Here is a 24506-nt window from a genome sequence, read left to right as displayed (position 1 = left end):
TTACATGTATTCCGCGTCCGCTCGCCACGCTTCGGGCTCGGTGGCTCGCCACACTATATAAAATCAACTCCATGCCGGCGTGGATAGTGGGGGTATGAAAAGGTCGTAGGACGCGTACCACCGCCCCTGGCTGCGTTCGTCACGCTTCAGGTTGGCGTTGATAGTGGGGGTGCTTTTAACATAGTAAGCACCCAACATGTTTAATTAACTTATAGGGGCCACTTTTAACATGGGAAAACCCTTTAGTGTGCTTATACAATTTAAAATCGCATACAATTCGATGGTATACAATTTAAAATTGTATAACATCGGCTGACATCAAGTAACATCGCATACCATCGCACGCCTTATGGTCTGCGATGCGATGGGCGCCGTTCTAGTACACAAGTACCAATCAAAAATACCACCACTAACAAAAGAAGTGCTTATACTAAAATATGATCCAGGAACTTCATCCTAGCGCCATTTTATTGGGTGTGGTTTAGCTCACAATGTTTAGGTCGACAGCCAATAGGTCGACACACGTGTCACTTTTTTGGGTGTAAATGTCAACATCTGGACTTCCAGTTAGTGTACCGCTTTGTTCGTTATGCTTCGACCACATTACTGTTCCCAATCGGAAGTCCACATGGACCGTAAAGTATGGAAAGGTCCAACACTAAAAAATCATAAAGAACTCATGTGGAGGTCCATGCAGTGGCCATTGCCATGTCGGCCTTTGCTTGTGCCAACTCTTTGCCGACGTCGACCATATGGTGTCGATCTATTCATTGTCAACCTAGACAGTATTTAGGGTTAATTGCTTAGTGCAAGAAAATTTCTGAAGTGGTAAAAATCACATGTCTGTGTAGCACCCCTTCTTCTAGCCAACTCTAGCAACTCCGGCATCAATTCCTTAAGTGAACAGAATATCTCTGGAGAAATGTTGACTCATGAGCCATTAGAATATCTTCCCACCGCACCCTTATATTTGTAGGTGCGGGATCTTGGGTGTGAATGGACCGCTCTACCACGACCCATGAATGCTTGTTTGGGACCATGTTCGGCAAACTTGCTGGCCACACAATTCACCAGAACATTTTCCTTACTATTAGCCCAAAATAACTGGAACTGTGACTCATCGAATTAGGCCACATCTTGCCAGTCCTCCAGGGTCCAATGAGCCACGAGACCAGGTAAGACGATGTGTCTGAAGTCATAGGGTTAACAGGGGCACGGTGGTAGTTCTTCCGCTCCCTTATATGACATCTAAAGAAAACTGTACTGACTGACAGGAGTCTGGGGCCTCACATTACTGTTCAGATAAATTTGTTAAATTAAATAGATTTAGGTCTCTAAGTGACCATTGTCTGTTTCCCAGTGTTTGGGAGCAAATGGTCGATTGTCATTTTCTCCCATGAGGACAGAGTTTGAGAAACACTGCCTTATGCACACTGATCAAGCTAAAAGAAATGCAAATTATCTGGAAAAGTTAAAGTACCCAAACAAGAGCTGCAATGCCCATTTAGTAAATATTTACCAAGTGTGTGTTGCCTGCACAGTGTGAAGCAGAAGTACAGCCTGCACAATGTACCGTACATATGTTGTAGATGTGACCATAGATGTAGCAGCAGATACAGGTAAAGCGTTTCCTGTGATGCATCACCGCTCACAGTTTTGTTTTAACTGTGGTGTCAAAACCACTTCCGCCTGTAGCTCATTTCCACCACCTCTAACACTATATGGCATAGAGGGCAAGAAACAGGTTTCAGAAGATTTTTAGTGTACCCCGTGGTACTAAAATTAAGATTTCTGTTCAAAATTTAGGTCACAGAAAATTCCACTATAGATACAGTTATAGGAGAATTTTTTTTTTTTTGAAAATGGCAAATGTAAGCGATTTTCTTTTGTCCAACAGAGGAAGGGAATGTTGTTCCATCTTCATTACTCTTAAGGGGGTGTTCAGCACTTATGGAGATATCGGGCTGCCCTCAAGCCTTTCCCTCACTATGAACAAAGGCTATGCACATGCATGGCATCTATTCACTGGCAGAGATTGCGTATGAAAAATGTTCCTACCCACAGGACACTGCGGCACCCAGGTAGGGATGTCAAAGAGCAGGCTATCCCAGATGATAAGGACATGATCCAATTTGTTCATTTAAAATCAGGAAGTGCATGGAGCCCCACTGAAACAGCATAGTGTTAAATGTATAGAAGTGATAAATACCGCATCACACAAAGTTGTTTATGACAGCCTAAAAGTATCTAACTGATAACAATTAAGCCTACAACTAAAACTGCTCAGTAATGGAGGTGAAATTGACAAACAAAATAAAACAGTTTAACCACTTGCCAGGTGTGGGTGTATCACATTATGCCAGGCTGGGCTTTCCCTGACACCTCAGAAGGACTTCCTTTTGAATCCTTATCCCCTGACTTTTACTAAATACCCTATTTGATTCTAAGAATTGTGGCATGCACAAGCATACCTGCCACTTCGTAAATATTGTCCATGTACTTTTGTTTTGTATGTTTTTACTGAAGCATCAGGTGCCAGGCCAGCATACAATTCAACAAATAAAAATAGTAGTATAATAATTGAAGGTCAAAGTTTGCAAAAACATTAACATAATTTATAATCTTTGAGGACATCAAAGCAGCAAGATATCGGAATGACAAATATCAAGACAAACATTTACTTTCTGCAAATGTTTCTGTTTTTATTAATTCAAAATTGTTTTTGAATAGTTGGCGTCTCGCAACCCCCACCTATAATAGAGAACTGTGGAATATTAAGGTCTAAAGGTGCCCACACATGTGCCGATATGTGCGATTTTGGCACTTGTAGGGGGATGTGATGCGATCTACTGTACTGTGCGGGTGCAATGTGATTTTAGCCTCTTTTTTTTAATTTAAGTTTATAGTTACCCTAATGGACATCGCATTGCATGTACTACAAAACTGATGCGATGTAGCACAAAAAGTACTGTCTGCAGATATTTTTCGTGCTATACAATATTGTACCCGCAGGTAAACGGTGCAATTTTAACCGATGTGATGCGTTTTGAACTTTAAAACGCATGTTAAAAAAATCGCAACATGTATGGGCACCTTAAATCCTAATTTCCCTTAGCTTACAACTGAATTGGAGGATCATTTGCAGCCATTTGCGTCATATATACCAGGATGAATTTCTTAAGCGGTCATGTATTTGAAGTCTTAGAGGAGTTGATAGGGTGGCTATATACGTTTCCAACGTAAGATAAAATGTCTATTTTAATTTATTTATTTAATATGTCCACAACCCATTGTATTCTAAATAATGTAATTTAGCTTTGAAAAGCGGGAGTGAGGGTGGGAGAGACTGCAACCAAGTCTGCAAGATAGCTTTCCAGGTTTCTGCCCCAATGGCTAACAAGAGACGTCTACCGCCCATGTTACACGAGTATTTGAAGGGGGGGGGTGTTGCGAAAAAAAGGGCCCATTTTAGTGTCATAGTGAAATCGTTAACCAAGTTGTTTGTGGCATAGTTAACCTTAAAATACAAATAATTGGGCACAGTGGTACACATCTGCAAACATTTGTAGCAATTTGCCCATGTACTTTCATTTTCCAGATTCATAACAAAGGGAACCTTCTAATGATATTCCTGAAGAATACTACTCTGAATGGGAACATCCATCTTTAAAAAAAAAAAAAAACTTGCTTATGAAATTTTCATTTTTTTTTTGGCGACAAATGACTCTCCAGGCTATAAATTCTTTAAATTGCTCTGAAGGTTGATCTTTCCTTTAATCTGGGTACAACATTGCATTCAAAAAGCTTCATATTCAAAAGAAAAGGCTGCAAAATTCTTCTGCTTTCATTTGTAGTCCTATTATATTACCAAAGGTTCCAGAATACAGAAAATACATTATCTAGTGTAAAGAGGACACGGTCATATTGTCTACAGCAACTAGGTCGACACCACTATGTCGACATGCAGGAAGGTCGACATGGGTCTAGGTCACATGCTATTAGGTCGACATGGACAATGTCGACAGTCAAAAAGTTGACATGGGGTTTTTCACAGTTTTTGAACCGACATGTGCGGACAGGTGGTATGTCATGCCCTACCATCCACTAGGTTGGGGTACTGGGGGTACTCTGCAGACCAGTTGGGGGTACTTGAAAATAATATTGGTAATGGCGGAAGATGAAAAAGTCTTTTGATTGCAGAAGAAGAAGACCCACTGCTATGGAGAAGAGCCATGTTGTGTCACTTATGGTTCTGTCTTCAGCGTCTCATTGTGCTTTTGCCTGACCAGCAATCCAATGGGAGCTACCCGTGCTGCCCTCAGACATCAGCAATCATCTGCCCTGCACTGACACAGGTGGAAGAAGCAGAGGCATTAATCCTACAGGTGTAAGAGGGAACCCTGGAGACAATACACAACCAGCGGCCAGACACGGAAGGGCAAGATTCCTGTCCACTACGCCTTAATATAAGGACATGCATAAGGATACGCATACCGCTCACTTCCTCTCCACTCATAAGTACTGTCTATATTTTAAATTGAGAGGAGGGGGTACTCATCAATGAAAAGCCTAATCAAGGGGTACGGGAGAGAAAAAAGGTTGGGAACCACTGCACTAGGGCATGATGGGAGAATAAAATAGAGTGCCTAGCTTAGCGAGGCACCGTGCCCGAAGCATTGCAAGCGCAGCAAGCAAAACGAGGGGATGCGGTGCACCTTTAAAATGTGTCCATGCTGAAATTTGGGTAAAAAAGTGAAAAACCCCACATCGACCTTTTAACTGTCAACCTTGCCCATGTCGACCTAGACCCATGTCGACCTAGATGCTGTAGACAATATGATCCACAACCGTGTAAATCTAGATCATAAAAAAAAAAAAAACCACCCCTAACTTAAACATCAGGTCTTGTCAGCATCACAAGATTACCCTTGCACTTAGTAGATGTCTGAGGAAGAATTGTAATGTCTACACTATTGTAAGTGCCTGATATGTGCGTAACTTCCTGCATATCTAAATTCCCTAAAGACTGCAAACCACAACCTGGCCTACCTATGTCAAGAAGCAGGAAAAGCGCACAGGAGGAATAGAAGAGCTGTACTATGCATAAAACACAAATCAACCACATTTCTATAGCAGCAAACATCATAGGCCAAAACATACACTAGCCTCAAGTTTATCATGTGCAAGCAAAGTGCTTTGATTGGCTTTTTTCCAATAAGGCCTGATCCCAATGAAAATGCCCTGTTCATTAACGTGAGAGATTCAAGAAATAGCTGAACCTGTCTAAAATACATCTTGTATAAAAGTATCTTGGCAGGCCAGCAAGACAAAAAAAACTTGTCTGTCTGTTGCTATCCGTAAATCTAGGAAAGCCACAACAAATAAAGTTATGTCTCACATCAATATAAAAATCCGGTACCACACCTGCAGCACTGTACAATCAATGCTGGTCTGTCTATAGCTAAGCCATTGAAAATAGAAAGGTTCTCGTTATAAAATGCAATACCAGGCAAGGAGTGTACTGCGTACAAACTGTTCCATGCAGAAAGCCGTGCCAGAGCTGTCACCAGCATGACGTGGCTTTCTCAGGCAGAGCCTGTTATTCTAGATCTTATTATTTCATCCTGACAGAAATTGTACTCCATGAGTCAGCATCATTTAGGAATGTTTAACAAGGCTGCAAATAGCTGTATACAAATGGCAGATTAAAATAAAAAAACTCTCATTGCAATACATCTACAAAAGCTAAAAATGTGCTTTAATACAAATAAATTAATAAACAGTCATAATTTACACACATACTCGTATAAAGTACACTGTCCAGGGAGAGTGACAATTCTTTACTTCATACATATTACATATTGACACCTGAAGCCTCTATAAAAAAGTCTCTGTCTATTGACTTCCATACAAGCATCATATATTATCATACAAGCTTCCTGCACATCCTGTGCTTTAATGTCTCATGCAGAAGTGAGCGGACAAGTAACCACTGTGGAAACTGCAAATCACCACAACCAAACCACCTCTATGCAGGAAGAGGGACTTGGTCCCCCAGAAGTTCCTGTCATAGACCCCACCCTGCATTCTGTCCTGCTCAGCAGAGGAGCGCACAGTAGCATGGAGACAGGAAATCAGTACAAGAGAAATGTCAAAACTGAATCTATGCATCATATATCGTGCTGAGAATGCAGTAGGACACACTGCCTGTTCTATTTTCAGCTCAGAAAGCCACGTACTGTATGTGTCAGTAGCTCAATTAAGTGACAAAGACGTTATACACCAAAAATATGCTCGGTCTAAGTATTTATTACATAAATAGGACAAGCAGCGCCCATTAAGACATTCATATCTGTGTGGCCATATTTTTATGCTAGCAAGATCTTAAGTAAAGCACAGTGGAAAGGCAATCATAAGTAAAACTAACTTTTAACCAATATACAGTATATTTGAATATAACAAAGATGCATTGAAAACAAAAAGGCCAGTAGTATGAATTGCCCATCACACCCATTTGCTTCAAAACATTGAAGACCCATAAAATAAATTGTAGACCTATTAATAATGATATTTTATTTAGCAACTCATTTTGTTCCACACATCCTTTGTTGGTTTAGAAATGCAGATTTATAGGCAAGGCTACGGTGATGTTGGTCTTACAGTAGCTGTTTTTTTTTTTCTTGTGCATCTGAACATATACCATGGGTCTTCAAACTGTGGCCCTCCAGATGTTGAGAAGCTACAAATCCCAGCATGCCTTGCCACAGTTTTGCTATAAGGGAGTGTTAAAACTGTGGCAAGGCATGCTGGGTTTTGTAGTTTCACAACATCTAGAGGGCCGCAGTTTGAAGACCCATGTTAAAGGCTTTACAACATTATGCTTACTAATGTGGCCTTTTTAAAATGCAGTCAAATCGATTAAAATTAGATTAGGGGATTTGGTACTTGTTTCCTAGCAGGGCGCCCAGATTTCCAATGTACGCTCAGTAGTTAATTTAGTTAATTCATTCACTGCACCCTGAGTGAAATCGCATGGCCCTTTTTTGTGGCATGAGATAAGATCTCACTAGTTCATATGGTAAAAACACCTAAAACAGCTCCACTCCCACGTCACCCCGAAGCGTGGCGAGCCCCGCAAGGGACGGCGTAACTCATCCTCCGACCTTTTCATACCCCCACCATCCACGTCGGTGTGGAGTTGATTTTATATAGTGCGGCAAGCGCAGCGAGCCACTGAGCCCGAAGCATGGGGAGCGCAGTGAGCCCCACGAGGGGACGCGGAATACATGTAAAGTAATCTGCCTACGCTCGCCACGCTTCGGGCTCGGTGGCTGGCTGCGCTCGCCACACTATATAAATTCAACTCCACACTGATGTGGATAGTGGGGGTATGAAAAGGTCGGAGGATGCGTTCCGCTGCGCTTGCCACGCTTCGGGGGTGACCTGGAGAGTGGAGCTGTGTTAGGTGTTTTACCATATGAACTACTAAAATCTCATCTCCTTTCATCTGCGATGCGATTTCACTCAAGTTGCAGTGAATAAATTGATACTTTTGTATTATCTGGGCGCCTATCTCATTGCATCGCATGCCCTATTGAATGGTATGCGATGCGACGGGACCCAATTTGCCCTTCAAATGATCGGGAGTGCTAGTAAAGTTTAAATCACATCGCATTGTATGCCATTGTATGGCATACAATGCAATGCGATGAGATTTAACACATCCCGCCCAATCCTAATCCCGCCCTCTGGCACATCTGGCAGAATTTCACTCTCAGGGGATTTTGTGAGGAGATAAGAACTGTATTGGAGAGCTGGTGTTATCGTGTGGTATCGTGTGGTGATTTTGGTGTGATTTGGATTGGATTACGTTTGATTACGTTCAGTTGACAATGGCTGCGTCCATAACTGCATCGGTGAGTCGGTTTAGCCTGCCGCAGACCGAAGAGGAAGCTGTGAAGTTTCTGCAGGACCGTTCTCTTCTGCCATTGACAGCCACATGCACAAATGGACATCCTATGAGGCTGTCCATTAAGGAATACAAATGGAGGTGTCAGATAAAGAGCTGCAGGAAGAAGGAGAGTCTCAGAGCAGGCCTTTTCTTCGCCGGATGCCGACTGCTGTTGGTGAAGATGGTTCGTTTTATTTTCTGCTGGTGTGAGGAGCTCACATCAATTGACTTCTGCAATTGTCACCTAAGTATGTCTAATAAGACAATGGTAATGTATAACGCAGTGGCGTAACTACCGTGGGTGCAGCTGCTATGGGGCCCGAGCTGTTTCCAGGGCCCGCAGCTCCCCCTGCACACACTGTAGTCTGCCCTCAAAGCTCAACACTTGCCGGAGCAGAGGCAGCTCCTCCCGGCTCCCGCAAGCAGCAGGAGGATGTCGCGGCAGCGCTCTACCCCGACCCCCACAAACTTGTTTTCACTAGCCTGTCACTGTCAGGTGGCAGGCCTCGCTTCGGGCTTCTGTCCGAGATGCAATTCGCGGACATTTAGGGGGCGGGGCTTAATGCCGGGAAGGCCACGCCCCCATCAGAGACCTCTCCGGCTGACTGTGCTCAGGGCTGCTGTTATAAGGTAACTTTTTCTCTCATCTTCCTTCCTATTTCTTCCTTTGCAGTATGTGTCTCTACACATTCATTCAATTCATCTCTCTCAATCCAAATAAAGCATGCAGTGGTGTCATGTCACTGACACTAATAGGATTTTTAAATGTTTATAAAAATCGCAACATACTTTAGCACCTTGATTTTATGTGAGTTTAGGATAGAGTGGCTTTATGTGTGTACTTTCCCCCCATTAGTAGTTGACTGCAGTGGCGTAGCTACGTTTTGGGCACCCGCCCACCGCTGCCCTGCCAAGCACCCGCCCCGCCGCCCATGCAAACCCCCCCCCCCCAATCCCCCGCAGCCTTACCTATCTCGCTGGTCACCACAAAATGGCCGCCCCCATTCAGCAGACAGCTTCAGAGAACTGTGTGCTATATGGGGGCGGCCATTTTGTGGTGGTCCTCAGCAGAAGAATGGAGCCGCCGGGACCAGCGAGATAGGTAAGTCTGCGGGGGATTGGGGGGGTGTAACTATAGCACCGCAGCCCCTGGCGCCCCCACATGCACAGCGCCCCCCCCCCGCGGTGGCTGCGGTGCTATAGTTATGCCGCTGGTTGACTGCCCCTACTACTGTAAGCAGGGTGGTCTGACATATGACTGTAGGTGTACAACTGCTACCTCATGTGTGTGTGTGTGTGTGTGACACCCAGAAACCACCTCCCAGCTGTGTAACCCCTTCCCTTTTGTGTGACACCCTGTGCTTCCCTCCTATCCCCACCTTGTGTGACACTGTACACCCCCAACCTGTGTGTGTGTGTGTTACACCCTATAGCCTCCTCCTCACTGTATGTGACACTGTACACCCCCTACCCCAGTGTGTGTGTGTGTGTGACACCATGTACCCTCCTATCCCTATGTGTTTGTGATGCCTTGTACCTTCAATCAACCTGTGCACATGTCACCCTATACCCGCACTATACCTGTGTACCTCCGCTCTCTGTAGAAGGGGGGCCCCTTCAAAATTTTGCTATGGGGCCCACCAAGTCCTAGTTACACCCCTGGTATAATGCCTTAATGCGGGAGGCGTGCAAACTGGATTTACTGGCACAGCCGCAGCACCGCATTGGGGGCCCGGGCCAGATCGTCGAAATTGATGAGACTCTTTTTGTCAGACGACATGCTAATGTGGGTCCCGTATTCCCACAACAGTGGGTGTTCAGTGGAATATCCAGGGAAACTGGTGAATGCTTTATGACCCCTGTGCCGCAACGGGACACTTCTACACTTTTGGCTGCAATCATTGCCAATATAGAGCCCGGCACCTCCATCTTCAGTGACTGCTGGCGTGCGTACAGAAGAACTGGAGCACGCTGGATACAACCACACGCGCGTCAACCATAGATATCATTTTATTGATCCACAGAGTGGAGCTCACACTCAAAACATTGAGTGCCTATGGGGATGCTCGAAATGGCGTAACAAGCGCCAACGGGGTACAGCTCACCAGAACCTCAATTCCTATATGCCGGAGTTCATATGGCGGAAATGCCTGGCACGCGACACCCCGTTCAAACGCATCTTACATGCATTGACTCTACTTGCTAAGTAAAATTGAATTTAATGAGATTTATTGTTGTATTTAATCGTTATCTTTCTTTATCTTTATTGTTCATGGTATATTTATTGTAATTTAATTGGCCTGTCATTGAAATTGTTCTTTTTAAATTATATTTTTTGTTCTATTTAATCATTATCTAATTAATACAATTCATCGTTAACACCTGTTGTCATTACTGTGTCAGATGAATGATGTTGGTGGTGTGAATGTGTCCACAAGGCCCACAACCAGCACACTATCAACGCCAACCCAATGCGTGCGAGCTCGCGAGGGGCGGCGGTACGCATCCTCCGACCTTTTCATACCCCCACTATCCATGTCGGAGTGGAGTTGATTTTAGTAAGTGTGGCGAGCGCAGCGAGCCTGAAGCGTGGCGAGCCCCGCGAGGGGACGCGGAATACATGTAAAGTAATAGGCGTCCCCTCGCTGGGCTCGCCACACTATCTATAATCAACTCCACGCCGACGTGGATAGTGGGGGTATGAAAAGGTCGGAGGACGCGTACCGCCACCGCTCGCCATGCTTCGGGTTGGCGTTGATACTGGGGTGCCGTTAACAATGGGGGGGGGGGGGGGGCATTTCACATAGTAATTACCCATCAGGGTGCCTGTACAATTAAAAATCAGGTCGCATCACATGCGATGCGATCAATTTTTGGTTGTACAATGCCCTACGATGAAAATGTTGGTCGCCCAGATAATACACAATTACCATTAAATTAACTAAATTAACTACTGAGATCACATCGCAAGGCACAAAAAACCAATACAATGCGATGTGCGATGCGATTTCACTACGCAGAATAGCCCACTAAGCAAATAGCTTAGTGGGCGCCCTGCTAGGAAACAAATACCGGGGATTTTTTTAGGCTAAAATTAGTTCAATTACAAATCAGTTTTCAATGTGTTGTTTTTTTTGTATTGGGGGTAGATGACATTAAAATTATGCCAATTAGAAAAGTAAATGTTATAGCAAAGACATAACATGAGAGAAGTTATTTCCCTGTTTGGGTTCTGGCATAGTATTTGAGATGGTCTTTGAATTTTGGACAGGTGTCTGAGCTGATCACTGTGGGATCACTGCTCCAAAGCTCCGTTTGTTTGAACCTAAAATCTGCTTATTTGGAATTCATAAAAGTGTCATATAATAAAGTAACTTGCCTCTCCACTCTTGCTAAAGTTATTATTGCCAGAACATGAATAACTGCAGAGCACACAAGCCCTTTGGATTGGAGAGCCTTGTTAAGGAGGTTCCCAATCATGAATGTCAGGAATATTTAGCATGTTTAAAAACCTTGATTGGCAAATCTGAGATTTTTTTTTAAATGAAGAATTTACATGAAGAATTTCCCCCCAGTTTCCCCTCTCAATCACCAATGGCTGGCAATAGCCTGTGATGTATGTACTTGTATACCCATTAAAACGCTCTCAGCATCACAAGATTTGTTATAGTCAGCCATTCTATTTGGAGTATATACAGGTATCTCAATACCCCTTTAAAAACTTTTACATTTACTCATTCTAACTTCAAATCATACCTCATGCTATGCTGCCTCTAACTATGGTCTATCTTTTCTGTATAATTGTACTTTGGCCATGCCTGTTTAAATGGGCACGGTTTCCTCTGCACACCCTGTGCAGTACTACTCACACAAGACTATTACTGTATTGTATATATCGAGAGCTATTCTGGTTTTTTGTTTTTTTTATGCCTTTTATATATTTTTTGGTACTTATGTAATATCTGGGCTCCCGTTTTTCTTATGAGACCGTGTCCCCTCGCCATGCTTCGGGCACGGTGGCTCGCTGCGCTCGCCACACTATATAAAATCAACTCCATGCGTAGTTGGATAGTAGGGGTATGAAAAAATGGGGTGCATTTAACATGGGAGCCCAGATAATACATAAGTACCTATTTTTTTCATTGTTGATTATTTCTAATGAAAAATATCAATAAAAAGTACTTGATAAAATCAGTTATTTGCAAACATTATATAAATGCAGAGAACATTAAGCAAACATAGTTGTGGCTGGTTAGATCTTAAGAGGGAGCCAAGAACTGTATCATTTGGTTCCTGGTACCCCAACTGCAGTACAAAGCATTGAAAGCCAATGCTGTGTGCTCCTTTCACATCTCTAAGAAAATCCCGTGACTCCTCTCCAGTAAGCAGGCTAAGGACAGTGCAGTAGAGACTGGTCCTTTACTTGGTCTAGCCGAAGCAGCTCCATTAGACCGAGTTAAAACCGAATCCATTTATACTGGAAAAATTAGGGATCCTCACACATCATAGCCAAGAAAAAAAAAGTTATTGATTATTTTATTCAATATTTAAATATAAAAAAATGCATATATTTATCAGTGCTGCCTCACAGTGCATTCAGGATAAGTTTTTGGGATGTAGCAAACTGACTGCCATTCGGAGCACGGTTCAAGGGTGAGATTAACCTCACACATCACCTCCTTGAGACTGTATACAGTAATCCGCATGAAAGGGATAAGCTTATGCCTTGGCTGTTACTATAGCTGACAAATTTTACCTTCCATATCCAGGACTTTTATTTTTAGCTGACTAGGTTTTGTGTATTAGTAATTTATGTTTAATTTCAAAAACACCAAAAAGGATAACAGTTTGCAGGCTTCTATTCTATAATCTGCATTATGCTTAGATATTTTAGGCTATAATTATAAAGAAAGAAAAGTAACCTGAGAAAATAGTATAACAAACTCACAGCAGGTTAGGGTTGCATATTTTATTTGGATTCCAATTAAATTGCAGCTGCTAACTAGTGGGTTTATAAGTACAACTCTGCATACTTGTGAAAACTTTTACTACCTCATCAGTTGATGGATGGATGGATGTATAATATATATATATATATATATATATATATATATATATATATATATATATATATATATATATAGCAACAAGCTATTTTCTAAGGATGTGAAATGGTTGGATTTTGGGTTGATATACAAGTACAGCAGAATAGAAATAAAAAAACAAAACATATTTACAAAATAAAACTACAGGTATCATTGAGCATTCAAAAAAACTGCAATCAAGAAAACAGTGTCTAATACCCATTTCAGACATAAGCCTGAAACCTGTGTTTTGTGTGTGAATGTGCATCAACCCAGGTCCAGCTTATGTGTGAAAGGGTTTAACTGACTTAAGGGTCCCATGTCCGCAACATTGCTTGCTAGCAGGGCTTGACCCAGGATTTGCAACCCAGGTAGACTAGCTGGCTTAGTTCTGAAAGGTGCAAGCAGAAGCGTTTGGAGATGAGATCATCTCCAAGCACCCACTGAATGATGTAATACCTGGGTCACTGGAAGACAGGGGTCAAATGTGAAGGTGACAAGGGTCACCAACCAAGTATGAAAGGGCTTCAGGTTCGAGCCATGTAAATATGTTCGAAAGGGGGCTTTAGTCACGATTCCCTAAAACATGGTTATGGAGGCATCCTACTTTTCCAGAATCAATAGGGCCAATTGTGTCCAGTATCATGTAAAAAGCAAGACGAAGTACTTCCCCTGGATTTCCTCGCCACTACTACTTCGGTAAGACTACTATAAAATGCCAGGTCTGTAAATTCGAAATACTGCAGTACAGTATATAACAATATAAACCAATGCTCGGGCACCGATATTAAATTCTTTATATGCAAAATCACTTGATTGAGGCTTGAATCACTTGAATACATTTGCAGGCAGGCACTAAGTATACATGTACACAAGGAAAACAATTACATAACTCTGAATACACCACCGTACATGCTGGCAGGAATGTAACAGGAAAATAAAAGAACATTGCCTTCATATAATGAGTATCTGCAGTCATCCACATTAGTCCTTTTGATAAAAAAAAAAGGAAAACTATTTGTGCATAGAAATACGTAGGCCTGTCTGGTGGCTACACTATGGTTTTAGAAAAGGACTTTGGTGGAAAAGCACACTTCCAAGGACCCTCAAAGCCAGGGCTGGGCAATTGCGGCCCTCCAGATGTTGAGGAACTACACATCCCAGGATGCTTTGCATTAGTTTTGCTATGTGGCCATGCTAAAACTGATGCAAGGCATGCTGGGATGTGTAGTTCCTCAACATCTGGAGGGCTGCAATTGCCCAGCCCTGCTCAAAGCAATACCACATATAAAATCCAAAGTCTCTTTCAAATTCCTAAGAGGACAGGAAGTGCTCTGATACTGCTAGTTCTATGGGTGGTGTGTGTAAAATGATACTTTTCATTCAACGTGTCCCTCTCACTGGTATTATAAAATAGGTTTGTTGGGTGTTTTCTATGGCCAACTTAAAAGATGCTACATGTCCAGCTTAGATGTGCAAAATTTATTTTAACAAGCATGAAATAAAAATGCGTTGTACAAAATCTAGCAGACGTAACTTAAACATTGCCTAAAGAATAGTCCCCATTATCAGCCACTGATTTAGTGGAGGATCCCACCAAAGACGACCAAGGTGATCTGGTCTTCCATTTAACCAGGTCTAGGTGAGGACAGAGGGGCAGATTTATTAAGCTTGGAGAAGAGATAAACTGGAGATAAAGCGGAGAAAAGGTAAAAGGAGATAAAGCACCAGCCAATCAACTCCCAACTGTCTTTTTCAAACACAGCTGATTGGCTGTGCTTTATCTCCTTTTACCTTTTCTCCGCTTTATCTCCAGTTTATCTCTACTCCAAGCTTAATAAATCTGCCCGACAGTTCTTCACAGAAGGCTCCCCCTTACACAAAGACCCTGGGATGGTTTAGGACTAAAAACGATGACCATCATTCTTCCATGCATGCTATAGGCAAGTATGGGAATAAGCATCTTAAACCTTGTTACAGGGGTCTTGCATTATACCCAATCTAGGCATGCTGGCTGAGCAAAGCACCATGAAGCAGAGATGCTTGGCCAGGCCTTAGGCAGCCATACCATCCTATCAGCACAGTACATCTTTAGTCCATACAAAAAGTGACTCACAACACTGACATTTTCTTATAGCAAACACAGGAGTCAATGAATATTGATTGGTACAAAATATCAGATAACGCTAAATGCACCAGAATGCCTCATTAAAATACATTCATTTAGAGACCTATGTAAAGCCAACTGATTTTCTCAGCATACTCTATTAAGCTATAGCAGGGACGCAACTATTCATTGAAAATGTTCCTATGCACCAACCTGTCTACTTTATTTGTTTCTAATAAAGAGAAGTACACTCCCTGTAACGCCCCCATTTTATGTATTGCTGATGTCAATCATCGAGGGATATCAAACCGATATTGTCAAATACCATGAGAATTGGCCAGTAGCACCAACTATAGCTTGGGAAAAGACTGCCATTTTTTGCTTAGAATATGAAGGAGTTTAAAAGATTCTAACAAAAACATATAACTTACTTGAATCTAATGATATATATACATATATGAGAGAGAGAGAGAGAGAGAGAGAGAGAGAGAGAGAGAGAGAGAGAGAGAGAGAGAGAGAGAGAGAGAGAGAGAATATAAATACCTATTTGTGTTCATGTTGTCTCTGAGACAGCAGATCTCATCACCTAGCACTGCAACCTATTGTAGCTTCTTTATATATTGGTGCTATGTTTTCAGCACTACAACTGATAATGGTGTGTGTGTAATCTGGGTTTACTTTTATATTTCTATCACACTACTATATTATACATCGATGTAGACATTAGCAAAGGCTTATTCCAGCCAACTTCCACAGGATTAATAATTGTATGGTGAATGGTTTTAAAAAAATATACGGTAAGCAACTTCTAAGTATTTATCTAATCAAGGCATGTCCTTGCCATACTTTTAGCATTCCCTCATAGCAAAACTGTGGCAAGGTATGATGGGACTTGTAGTTTTAAAACAGCTGGAGGGCCATAGTTTGGACATGCCTGATCTATTCTAATACAGCTGCTGGAACTTCAAATACTGGTGCCATAAAGATTAATGTACAATTTAAAATGCCCAGTGAATTGTAATCCATGTCTGCACTGCATCTACCTCTATCCATATGAATTAGTACCCAGTAACTAGATAATAGATGATAGACACTGAGGTATTACATCAGAGACACTTGGACAGAGTAAAGAAAGCCAGGTCATATCACTATTGCAGTGCAGTTTCTATAAGTGTACAGCCAAGCAGGGATGGAGGAACAGAACTAGAATTTGACAGTACAATATAAAAACTATGGGGTATAAAAGGTATACAAAGGGTAATTTCTAATATGAAAAATAATAATAAAGTACATTAAAAAATATATACTGAGGGAAAACCATGATTATAGGTCAGCCAATATGTCTGTCACTTGAAATGTGCATTGCAGCAAACAAATACATAAAGTGAACGGCTATAATTCATGGATTGTCTTATTACAATCTAATTGTACAATTATGTCAATTAAGTACCTTTAAGGTTAATAACTGTACTCAATAAATGTGAGTAATATGTAATTAAGAAGAAATGCTCTCAGTTATATAACCCATTAGTCATCCTCTTAAAACTCAATATAAATATCACTGACAGCTTGTTAATTGTGACATACTCTAGTGCAAATCTGTTGTGGTATACTTACCTTGTAGTACATGTAGTTCCTGTCAAGTGCAATGTTTCCCAAACTCTGGCCCTTATTCTGGTCGGTGCATGTGCAGAGGCGTCTCTGCGCATGTGCGAGCGGGGCGTACGGCCAAATCCCGCATGATATGTAAACACTCCGAAAAGGGGGTGGAGAGGGGCGTGAAGGGCTATTTGGGCTCATTACCATATGCATACGCCCCGCGTTTCATGGGCGTTCCCATGAAAACGCTGGGCGTACGCACAGTAATGCGGCCGTGACGCACGTGTAGGGGGCGGACATATGACATCGCCGGATGTCAGCTGCCCACCCAGATCCCTGCTTTTGCACGGAAAAATGTCCGTGTGGTCTGAGGTTGCGGGAGCTGGTGGAGCACTCGGTCCTGCATTCGATGGTCTGCGACCATCGAATGATGGGGGAGGTTCCCTTAGATGGAGGAGGCGTATTCCGTGAAAAATACGCGTGCGGTCCGTTCGGCCAGCTTCTTACCGCGTACGGACGGAGTTGGCGATCCGTATGGAAGGCGGGGTTTCGCACGCATGGTCCTGGCCGCATAATCGGATCCGGCCGCACCGATCAGAATAAGGGCCTCTGTCCTCTAGGAGCCCTAACAGTTCATTGTTTCCATGTCATGTGTGGATTTTTAAAATGTGGCAGTTGGTGATGTACTTTTCTCCCACCAGTTTACCTGGACAACGTTAACGGTTATGGTCCTTGAGGACCAAGTTTAGGAACCACTGCTCTATTGCAACCTTATTTCCTTAATGCTAATCAGTGCATCTCTTACTTCTACTTTTCAACTTGGAATAACGGATTGCAACTAGGGATACCTATCTGGTAATATCTGAATAACCATTTTTGTCAGTTTTCCAGCATTTCGAAGCAACTGTCATTTGCTCTCTTAAATTACCAGATTTTTGTTCCAACCAGCCAGATAGGAGAATAAATCTTTAGGTGTATGGCCATCTTAAGGATGTACACCTGCAGGCATTCTCCAATCAGGTGATTGGTACAAGTGCCATATAGAACAGAGAGCGGTGCAGAAATGACCAGATTCAGGACTGCCAGGACATTCAATTTAGATTTATACATATGGATTAAAGCAATTTAGACAATTCTAATACTACAAACGTACTTCTACATCTTGCCTCAATATACCATGCAGCAGGAGATGCCTGGCATGAATGAGTTGATTGGTCCAGTGCAACTCCGCTAGCATTGAGCACCACTGCAACCCCCCCCCCCCACACACACACACACAAAATGTGTTTGATTCACATTAAAATGTCATGCCTAATATTGTGTGTATAACAGGGGCTGTATCTATATAAAAATGTTACGTAGCATTTAGTTTAGCATATTTTTATTCAGATACAGCCATAGTCACACAGAATATATAGCATGCCGCATATAATTTTAACCCCTTCCCGACATTTGACGTACATTTACGTCATGGTCGGGAAGTACTTCCCGACACATGGCGTAAATGTACGTCATGGCTTGTAACTGTCACCGCGTCTATAGACGCGGTGACAGTTTCAACATGTCTGCTGTCCCTGACAGCAGACATGTCCCTGCATGCCCAGGGGGGGCTGCGATGCCGCCCCCCCGTCGGCGATCGCTGTGATTGGCTGTTCAGTGTGAACAGCCATTCACAGCGTTTTCTGTGTCACCGGCGAATAACGTTCGCCGGTGACACGCGATCGGAGGTGATTGGTGCTGTAAAGTACAGCACCAATCACCGCGGGGTGTAAGGGTGACACTGGTGTCACCCCACCTCACCCCGCCCCCAAAGGCCGTGATTGGTTCGTCGGACCGACGGACCAATCACAGCCAAGGAGGGGGATTTAAACTAACGGTGACTGCACTGCAGACGCCATTCCGGTCTGGAATTGCGTGCAGTGCGGTCACCGTGCCTAGCTGCCGCAGTATACTGACCTGAACCGAGCAAAATACTTACCTGATCACTGCTTCATCACTGCTTGTAGTGTGCTGGATGCTTCCTGGATCCTGTTACTACTTGTGACTTCCTGTATTGTGAACTTGTGCTGCTGCAGTGTAATAGCGTTAGATAGAGAGATAGATAGAGAGAGATAGAGAGAGATAGTGTCAGAGAGAGTGCTATATTTTGTGCTGCTGCAGTGTGATATAGTTATAGATAGAGAGATAGAGAGAGATACAGATAGAGAGATAGAGAGATAGTGACAGATTGTGCTATATATTTTTTTATATAACTGACTGCTGCCCCCCCTTTTGTGCTGATCAGTATAAATTAACTGATCAGCAACTTTTTGGGGGCGCAGGTTTTTTTATATATATATATATATATATATATATATATATATATATATATATATATATATATATATATATATATATATATATATATATATATATATATATATATATATATATATATATATATATATATATACCAGTCCAGACGGCGGCACTCAGCAGAAATAAATGAGATTCAGCCAGGTATAATTATCAACGTTTCGAACTTTAATCAGTTCTTCATCAGGATATAACCTGATGAAGAACTGATTAAAGTTCGAAACGTTGATAATTATACCTGGCTGAATCTCATTTATTTCTGCTGAGTGCCGCCGTCTGGACTGGTGTATATACCCCGTGGGGTTTTGGAAGGCACCGCAACAAGTTGATTACTCGTCGAGGCAGTGCTACTCCACTTCTGGACTGTATATATATATATATATATATATATATATATATATATATATATATATATATATATATATATATATATATATATATATATATATGGATACAGTTAATCTCAGAGGTTGGCGACAATTATTATAAATTAGGACTATTGATTATAATGAATATAAGAATTTATTCAATGAGGGGGTTTTGACATAAAAAAAAAAAAAAAAATTTTTAACAAGTTCACAAAAGCATGTATCAAGGCTGGGGAGTATATAAAAAGGTTAAAAAAGTTTACATGAAAAAAACAGACAAAAAATACTATGGAGGATCATATGTTTTAAAAACAATGCATATACTGAATAAAAAACGTAATTTGATAAATACAAGATAAAGGAGAAAAAAAGGTGCTTAGCTCATGTGCAGAAAGTGAGGTAGGTTAGAAGCTTCCCAACATGTTTCGTCTGTATGACTTCCTCAGGGGGTAAATTCAACAATTTATCAACTGCAACACAGTCTCCGTCATTTACATGCTAGAGTGTCCGTGTGGCCTTGGCTACATTGGGAAGACAAAAAGACCCCTTAAGATCCGGATCCAAGAACATGTCAGAAATATCAAGAACAAGGTCCAGACCCATACAGTTTCACATCACTTTCTCACCCATCATAACTCAGACCCGGAACTACTCACTTTCAAAGCCATTGAACAAGTCAACCTAGGGGAACGAGGCGGTGACCTATCGAACCTTTTATCCAGAAGAGAGATGTATTGGATATTCGAACTGAACACTCTGCAACCCGAAGGATTCAACGATAGCTATGAAATAGCCCCCTTCCTCTGAACGTAAATCATTAGACCGACCCTGTTCTGCTAAATAGGGTATGTGCAGTCAATCTTCCATCTCCTACATACTGTCTTACTTCATATAAAAAAAATTTTTCTATCGGATAGTACTAACAGGTCTCTCTGGGCGCTACCACCAACTCTGTCAAACAATACAGCCATTCCACACTGGTACGCCCAAACACGTCCGATCTTGGAAGCTAAGCAGTGTTGGGCCTGGTTAGTACAAGGATGGGAGACCTCTAAGGAAAACCAGGTGCTGTATGAAAAAGACAGATATAATCACCAGGTCGAGAGTTCCTGTCAATGTACCCCTTCGAAAAACTCTACCACCCTTCTCTCATAAATGTACTAAGATATATCTATGTACCCATTGGCATCATTGCTATTTTCTGGAGTATAAATTACATCTAAATTCGCCTACCCGTGAAAATATGTTACCGTTTTCATTATGATACCATCTTTCCAAATTTTCTGCACTATTTGCAGCAGATTTCACCGATTTTCCCATATTATACTGTATACCTATATAACTTGCATATGCATTGGCAATCAGACTTATGTGATAGAACAATATATATTATATCTGTACACCTATAGTAAACGTTGGATGTTTAATATATCTCCATTGATATGATCATCACTTATCACTGGCATCTCCCACGTGATTATAAAATCCCAACACATAATGAGGGATTACTTTACCTATGTTCTATTTCAAAACATTCCTTAATGTGAAACTAACTGTCTCTTTTCTTTAATATTTCAAATACCCGTGATTGCGTCTAAACTACTTCAAACATCCATCCTCAAATAATCCACGAGAGTTCCCTCTGCGTGTCATATGCGTTCCAAACGCATGATATATGAACTGAGATCTCCCTGCTCTTCCTGCGTTCCACTGCGTACCATAAGACAGCGTGAGGACGCCCTGAGCTAAGCCCCGCCCACAGCGTGATTGTAGCCACCGCCGCAAGAAAGAACTTTCCCTGACTTTGACGCCGCACACGCACGCGCATTGACTATCTGAGGACGTCGGATGTGGGGCGGAAGTGACGTCGCGCCCCACATCACTATACATATTAATCTATTTCCACGGTTTGGACAGATCCTGTGCTAAAAAATTGTACAATAACCACATTGCGCTTACCATATGGTCCCGATTATCACACCACAGAGTTTACAGTATTATAGTGAAGTAACGCAGTGAAATAAAATACGTAATTCATTGATTAATTAATGAGCTAGCAGGAAGTGAGGTATGCCTGCCTACCTGTTAAAAACGATCCTCTGCCAGTTTGTCCCTACCCCCTGAGGAAGTCATACAGACGAAACATGTTGGGAAGCTTCTAACCTACCTCACTTTCTGCACATGAGCTAAGCACCTTTTTTTCTCCTTTATCTTGTATTTATCAAATTACGTTTTTTATTCAGTATATGCATTGTTTTTAAAACATATGATCCTCCATAGTATTTTTTGTCTGTTTTTTTCATGTAAACTTTTTTAACCTTTTTATATACTCCCCAGCCTTGATACATGCTTTTGTGAACTTGTTAAAAAAAATTTTTTTTTTTTATGTCAAAACCCCCTCATTGAATAAATTCTTATATTCATTATAATCAATAGTCCTAATTTATAATAATTGTCGCCAACCTCTGAGATTAACTGTATCCATATCCTATTGTTCTTAGACGGCCCACCACCGTTTCCCTCTCAGTAATTGAGCCGACACCCCGATAACATAGGGGTTCTTGTTATTTGGGACATTATAATATTCACTTTTGCGCACTGTTTTTGCACATCTTGGCGCTGAATCCCCTCTCTTTCTATCCATATATATATATATATATATATATATATATATATATATATATATATATATATATATATATATATATATATATATATATATATATATATATATATATATATATACACACCTGTCAGTGCTGCTGCACCCCCTTTTGTGCACCCCCAGCAACTTTTTAGGGGTGCAGGGGTTATTTTTCATATATATAACTGTCAGTGCTGCTGCTGCAGTGTCATAGAGTGATAGATAGTGAGAGATAGAGAGATAGAGAGAGATAGAGAGAGATAGAGAGAGATAGTGACAGAGAGTGATAGAGAGTGCTAAATTTTGTGTCTGCTGCCCCCGCCTTTTGTGCTGATCACTATATCTGAGGTGATCAGCAACTTTTTGGGGGTGCAGAGGTTTTTTTTTTTTCTATATATATACCTGTCAGTTGCTGCCAGTTGCACTGTCAGTTGCACCAAAGGTTGTGCACCTGCTGCCCCTCACTGGTAATCAGTGTCGCATCACTGATCACCTTTTTTTTTTTTGTGGGTGCTGTGGGGTCTTTTTTTAATTTTTTTTTTACACACACTGTGATTTTGTGGGTGTCCTGTGGCCACTGTGCGCTGATCAGTGACGTACATCACTGATCAGCTTTTTCGGCACAGGGTTGATCTATTTTTTTTTTTTTTTTGATCAAATTCCTGTTGCCTTTGAGCGCTGTTCAGTGACGGACGTTACTGACCAACATCTGTGCTCAATTTTTGTTGCAGGACCTTTTTTTTTTTTTTTAACCCCTTCAATTTTTTTTTTTTGTATAAAGTATTTTTTTTTTCTGCACTACATACACACTACACACTACATACCCCCCGGGTTGAAATAAAGTTTGTACCCCCCCCCCTACACTATACACGTGTTGAAACATTTCACTACCAGTAACACAAAAATAAAAATGGCATCCCAAATGTCATCCCAAATGTCATCCAGAAGTATGTATTCAGCGGAGGAGGCATATGCCATGCTTGCCTCTGACTCTGACACAGCCAGTGATGCAAGCGGGGAATTTGAAGGATTCGTCTTAAGCTCCTCTTCCTCCTCTGGTGATGAGGGACCCCCTCAAAGACGCCCCCGTAGAGCAGCTGAGACCCCCCCCCCAATAATTGATCTCGTATGGACCCCACCACCAGACAATTTTGAGCCCCAGGTTCCTGAGTTTTTGGCCATGCCAGGAATCCAATTTGATTCCACAGGTCTCAGAGAAATTGACTTTTTCAAATTATTTTTCTCTGATGATTTTATAAATTTAATGGTGGACCAAACTAATTTATATGCCCAGCAGTTTATTGCTCAAAACCCCACGTCATCATTTGCTAGGTGGACCCCTGTAGATGCAGTAGAGATGATGACGTTTTGGGGTCTGGTGTTTCATATGGGCATAGTAAAAAAGCCAGAAATTAGGCAATATTGGAGTACAGATGTTCTGTACAGCACCCCATTTTACCGTATGGCCATGCCCCGGGCTCGATTTGAGACGATCCTTAAATTTTTGCATTACAACGATAATGCACAGTGCCCATCCAGAGATGATCCCACCTTTGACCGGCTATTCAAAGTCAGGCCGGTCATTGATCATTTCAGTGCCAAATTTGAAGAGATGTACATCCCAGATAAATTCATTTGCATAGACGAGTCCCTTATACATTTTAAAGGAAGGGTTAAATTCCGCCAGTACCTTCCCAGTAAGAGGGCAAGGTATGGCATAAAAATGTATAAGCTGTGTGAAAGCACCTCAGGGTACACTCACAGGTTTAGGGTATATGAAGGGAAGGATTCAAGAATTGAACCGCCAGAATGCCCCCCCTCCCTCGTAGGTGTTAGTGGAAAAATTGTCTGGGATTTAGTGCACCCCTTCCTGGATAAAGGTTATCACCTCTATGTGGATAACTTTTACACTAGCATCCCCCTGTTTAAGGCCCTTGGTTCAAGAGGTACAGCAGCTTGCGGTACTGTGCGCAAGAACCAAAGAGGCCTCCCAAAAACGCACATTGCCCAAGTAATGAGAAGGGGTGAAAGCAGGGCACAATCCACCGAAAATATGTTGTTGGTCAAATATAAGGACAAGAGGGATGTCCTTATACTGACAACAATTCACGGAGACAGTACCACCTCCGTCCCTGTACGAGGTACCAGTACCCACACCTCAAAACCTAATTGTATCCTGGATTACAATAGGTACATGGGCGGAGTGGATCTTTCAGATCAGGTACTGAAGCCGTACAGTGCCCTGCGGAAAACAAAAATCTGGTACAAGAAGCTGGCCGTGTATATCATCCAGATGGCACTGTATAACGCTTACGTGCTATTCCGTTCTACTGGCCAGAGGGGGACATTTATGCACTTTCAAGAGGAAGTCATAAAGGGCCTAATATTTGGGAACCAG

The 24506-nt window shown here is 41.9% G+C and overlaps 1 protein-coding gene and 1 pseudogene across 6 annotated transcripts in view; one reads left to right on the top strand and one right to left on the bottom strand.

The window, feature by feature from the left end:
• SBF1 (SET binding factor 1) overlaps nucleotides 1–24506 on the bottom strand; it is a 132315-nt gene that overhangs the window by 85874 nt on the left and 21935 nt on the right. The gene's annotated exons all lie outside the window — the stretch shown is intronic.
• Nucleotides 20424–20541, top strand: LOC146077281 (5S ribosomal RNA; annotated as a pseudogene).

The sequence above is a fragment of the Crinia signifera genome, chromosome 4 (genome assembly GCF_055691185.1).
Source record: "Crinia signifera chromosome 4, ASM5569118v1, whole genome shotgun sequence".
Taxonomy (NCBI): Eukaryota; Metazoa; Chordata; class Amphibia; order Anura; family Myobatrachidae; genus Crinia; species Crinia signifera.
The sequence above is the reverse complement of the archived record's forward strand: the minus strand, read 5'-3'. Positions and strand labels throughout refer to the sequence as shown.